This window comes from Cynoglossus semilaevis, chromosome 3, assembly GCF_000523025.1.
Source record: "Cynoglossus semilaevis isolate Cse_v1.0 chromosome 3, Cse_v1.0, whole genome shotgun sequence".
NCBI lineage: Eukaryota > Metazoa > Chordata > Actinopteri > Pleuronectiformes > Cynoglossidae > Cynoglossus > Cynoglossus semilaevis.
The window spans coordinates 4,000,648-4,005,382 of NC_024309.1; the positions used below are offsets into that span (position 1 = coordinate 4,000,648).

The 4,735-nt window shown below is 42.5% G+C and overlaps 1 protein-coding gene across 1 annotated transcript in view; it reads right to left on the reverse strand.

Moving 5' to 3' along the window:
* Positions 1-4,735, reverse strand: part of bmp6 (bone morphogenetic protein 6) — a 28,146-nt gene that overhangs the window by 21,768 nt on the left and 1,643 nt on the right.

Genomic DNA, 4,735 nt, shown 5'->3' on the forward strand with positions numbered 1-4,735 from the left:
GCAGGAACCCTCGGACCCCCAGACGTCCCCTGGTTCCACCTTTGGTTTTTCTTCCTGTTTTTTCTCTTTCCCATCTTCTGTTTCATTGACTACAGAAAAATCCCAGCAGGTTTCCCAGTAGCATCACAGAAAAATGTGACGGCAGGAATGTTTGCCGTGACATTTACACCATTACTGTCAGCCACAGCCATCTCCATTACCAGAAAGAGCAAACGACCGGGTCATTACAATAATTAATGGAGTTTACTGGGCACACCATGACATGCCGGGTCTTAGTTCAGCGGTTCATGGGTTCACAACCTCTCTAAACACCGGGGCGAACTATAAATTCCACAGACATACTGAGCAGTGTTTACAGAGAGGTTTTCCTCCTGTACTGTGGAGCTCAACAATCTATTAATCACCAATAACAGAGCTGAGGAGGATGGAACTGAAAACGTTTGTTTTTATTTGTAACCAAAAGTGGCTCTGCATCCTTGTAAAACATCATTAAAAGTGTAGTTTTAGGAGCTGGATGTTCTAGGTTTTTTAACATCAATGAAACTTCCTCAAACTGATCATTTGGCTCTGTAATTTTCAAAACTTTTATAACCTATTTATGCTACCCAAGAATAGCCAAAATTCAAACTGAAGCTGCAGCTGCCACCTTTAATAGACGGACTACTCCTTTAAGAAAGTACAGGAGTAATATTACACCTGTGGTGTAACAAAACGGAGGAGTTTGCAGGAGTAGAAAACTACAAATGTCAGGACAGGACAGTGAACTCTGCCCCGTCCTCCTCCAGAGGGTGCAGCAGAGCAAACAGAGAACCCCCCAACACACACACACGCACACACACACACACACACACCTGTACCCAGAGGTGATAAGAGGGAGTGGAGGCTCCTAATCAGTCGTTCCACCAGGGTTATCGTCCACTGCCCATCACCTTCCCTAACGTCTTATCACCACAGTCATCCGTCCGACACTATATGCTATCATTTCAAAGAGGAATGAAGATAGAGGATGGAGGAGAAAATGAAGAAATGTAATCTGGGTGTTTAAGCTGCCATCGTGTGAACTCAGACAGTAATGGCGTGAGACGGATAGATATGATCACAGTGGATGGGCTGATAGGGAGAGGAATGCATTTCTTGTACTACAAAACACAGAGTACTGGAATACATTGAAAATGTAGTAGAGAGTACAAATATCTATATCAAATGGATCCATCATTTCGTCTTTTTGATTTAAGATTATTCTTAATAATTATCCACAATAAGTGTATAAGTTCTTCAGTTAGGTAATCCACTGATTTGGCTGTTTTCCCTCTGAAAACGATGGTGTGTTTTCACCTCTACACATTTTAACGTCTGTTGGAAGAAGGACAATAGAGGCGTCACGTAACACCACGTCTTTTTGACGGGCCACAAATCCGGACTGGAAAAGACATAAGCTGGTAAACCAGATATGTTTTATCCATCAGCCCTGTTTGTTTTTTGAGGCGGCTGTATGTTTTGACAGCGAGCCTGACAACCAATACAATCCAAACATGAGAAAAAGGAAGCGCATTAAAACGGCGTAATTCAATAAGCAGCGTTATTTGTATATCTTGGGCCGTCCCCGAGCATCGCCGCGAGATCAAATGTACTCGTAGCGGCTGAGAAATATCTGATCCTGTAAACAGACAAAAGCAGGCTTTTGTAGATGGTTAATGTAAATTTTCTCACAATTACACATTTCCAAGTTTCTGTCCTTCGCTCCACCTCAGCGTATCATAAATTCCTCACCTAACCTCCAGCTAACACTGTTTATTGTATACTCTGTTAGAGTTGATCCTCTGTTTTGGTCTCTAAGGTCTTACAGGAAATGATTTTAAGATCGTTCTTTTTTTCCTTCTCCAAATCTGATGCAGAAACACGTAACTATATCGAACAAGTGACTCTTTGATTTCAACAACACCATTAATCATACTTTGAGTCATGTTCCTCCGCAAGGAAAGCAGCCTATCTGGGATTAAATGTGCAGCCAGGCATCATAAGACAGGAAACAAATACATTTAAATTGGACTTCAGAATAGACCCACTGCTGTCTGGACCACAGTAATCTACTTATGCTCCACGTTTGAAAGCTTTCTACTTAGTTTCACATTCTGTTTAGGAAAAGTTTTTCTCCATTAGCTAAGCTTAACTATAATCATACTGTTGGTTTGTACAATATTGTAGATAATCAGGATATTGATATTGGGGATATTGATGATGACAGATTGAAGATAAAGAAAATATATATATGTCAATTCAAATCTCCAGCCACAAGACTGTCCCTAAATGTTGTGAAAACCAAAAAAAAAAAAAAATAAGAAAAATTGAGATGTAACACGATTCTCAATTCCATACAGGCTATTTTTTCTTATATTACTTGCATCAGTCGACTACTACCACAGTACACTGGAGCCCGTCATGAATGTCGGTCAAGTCACTGGTCCAACAAAGTGACTTTTTTGTAAAATTAGAACAGTCCACATATTTGTTTGGTGAGTGGGGTCATAAAGTAAAACTAACAGTGACTCTGTGACCACCATAGGATCTTCCTAAGTTATTATGGGATTGGTGCTCTGTTATAACCAAGCGAGCGAACAGCAGGCACTGAAGAGTAACTCAATAACTGTTTTTCCGGGTTTAGTCCAACATTTAAGTAGCAAGTGTGGCGTAGAACCTCAACTGTACCAAACGGATACCCTAATACCCTTTAGCTGATAAGACATGAAAAACTTGTGCTTACGTTTACCTGCTAACAATGGGAAGAATACAGTCTATTTTGGATCAAAATGTGCTTTAAACAGCACTGTTAGATTTCTATGTTAATCACATTCAGTTGATTGCTTCTAATGTTGTCACTGTTTTTTTATAGTGTACAACTCACTAGAAAACTTGCTCCCACTCTGTGTGTCTCAGCCAGGACGAAAACAAAATATTTAAGAATTAAAACAACAAGTGGAAACAGGCCCTAAACTCTAGTTAACAGTAACTGGTGCCATTACCTGAGAGCACCGCTGTACACAAGGACATGTTTGGAACGGCAGCATGTCACACAGCATGAGTCATAGAGCACACCGTGTCACTTCACAAGAGGTTAGTGGAAAAGGGTAACAGAACGTCCACACGCCAGTAATGAACACGCTACTCAAGGGAAAGAAAAAAAAAAGATGAAAACGAAGCTGGAATCTATGGCTCGGGTCCTAGATTTGTTTTTGTTTTGTTTTGTTTTTTCAAACATATGATCCCTATGAGTGATGAAAGCAAAGGAGAACAGATGACAGGAGAAAAGATGGACATGAATCACGTAGAGGGGCAGAGGAAGAGGCACATAGGTGGAGGGAGCACACTTGAGACTGGATGTAACACAGGGGCTCTTAAATCTGCCACTGTCCCAGGAGAGTGTCCTGAGAAAATGAGCTCTCTATCAGTGCTACTGCTGCAGCTGGCTGTGAAAGACATCAGCTCGGCCCACGCTTAAATCAATGTCATTGTTTCATTCGCTACGGTTCAATTTCAGTCCGAGGTTCCACACACGGAGGAGAATCCCTATGTAAACAAGTGACTCCTGTAGTAAATCAGATCATCAGGGTAATAAGAAGAGTCATCCCCCTTTGGCTAAACACACCACGCTTTCTAATACTGCACGCCGTTTTTCTGTAAATGCTTCAGGCACATTGTTTGGATTCCCTGCCTTTTTACATTTCATTTGTCTTGATTCTGTTTTGCAGTTTCACTCTGGCCACACATGATATTCAGCCTTCAGGACTGTTTTTGGGTTTTTTTAAACAATCAGGACCACCCAGAAGTGTTTCAGGCACCTACACAGGCACGCAACACACACAATCTGCCACGATTGAGCAAAAGACACATTAAAATCTAATTTGACGGCGATGACACACGGTAGTCGTACGCGGCCTTATTTGCAAAGCAGATGGGAAGCCTTGGCCTGTCCAACATTAATTACAATCACATTCAGGGAGGAAGCCATCCCTCCTGCGGGGAGGCGGTCAGGACTCTGTGTACAGCTGGAAGAGATGGCAACCTAATCCCCTGGTCACTGCAGAAATCTGAGGGAATTGTCAAAAGATGCACAGGACGTGATTAATCAAAGTGGAGCGCCAGATGTGCAACATCGCAGTACAAACCCAAACTGACACAGCGAGGAAATGCCAGAACCACAGAGACACAAACGCCACGCCATCGCCGTCACGTTCCCCCACAGGAACTGCCAGTAGAGGGGTCTGGACATCTGAGACTGAGGCCACAACAACAACAACAACCACCTTCTGTCTGAATATCTGGATTTTATCACATGTTGCAACACCAATACTCAGAGGGCCAATAAGAGAACAGAGACATATTTGGACTTGGCCACTCGGGCCAAATGCTCCTCAGCTGCTGTGGTAATGATGGTTTATGAAGGTGAAAGGCGGCTGAGAGTCAGAAGAGACCGCATTCTTCAGATGTGAACCAGGCACTGTGACAAAGCCCTGGGTTCCCAACGACAAACTATCAGGATTTAAAGTCTCCTTGACTTTGTTTATCTTCGTGCGATCATGTTTAGAGTGTCTTCGTAAACACTGCAGCTCTAATGGAAGAAAGGCCTCTCGGCTTTCATGTTCCCAACTCATTAAAGTGTCCCTCCTCATCGTCACTGCAGCTAATTAAAGAAAAATCTCTCCGGCTAACACAAACAATGCGACGCACTTTTGCGCAC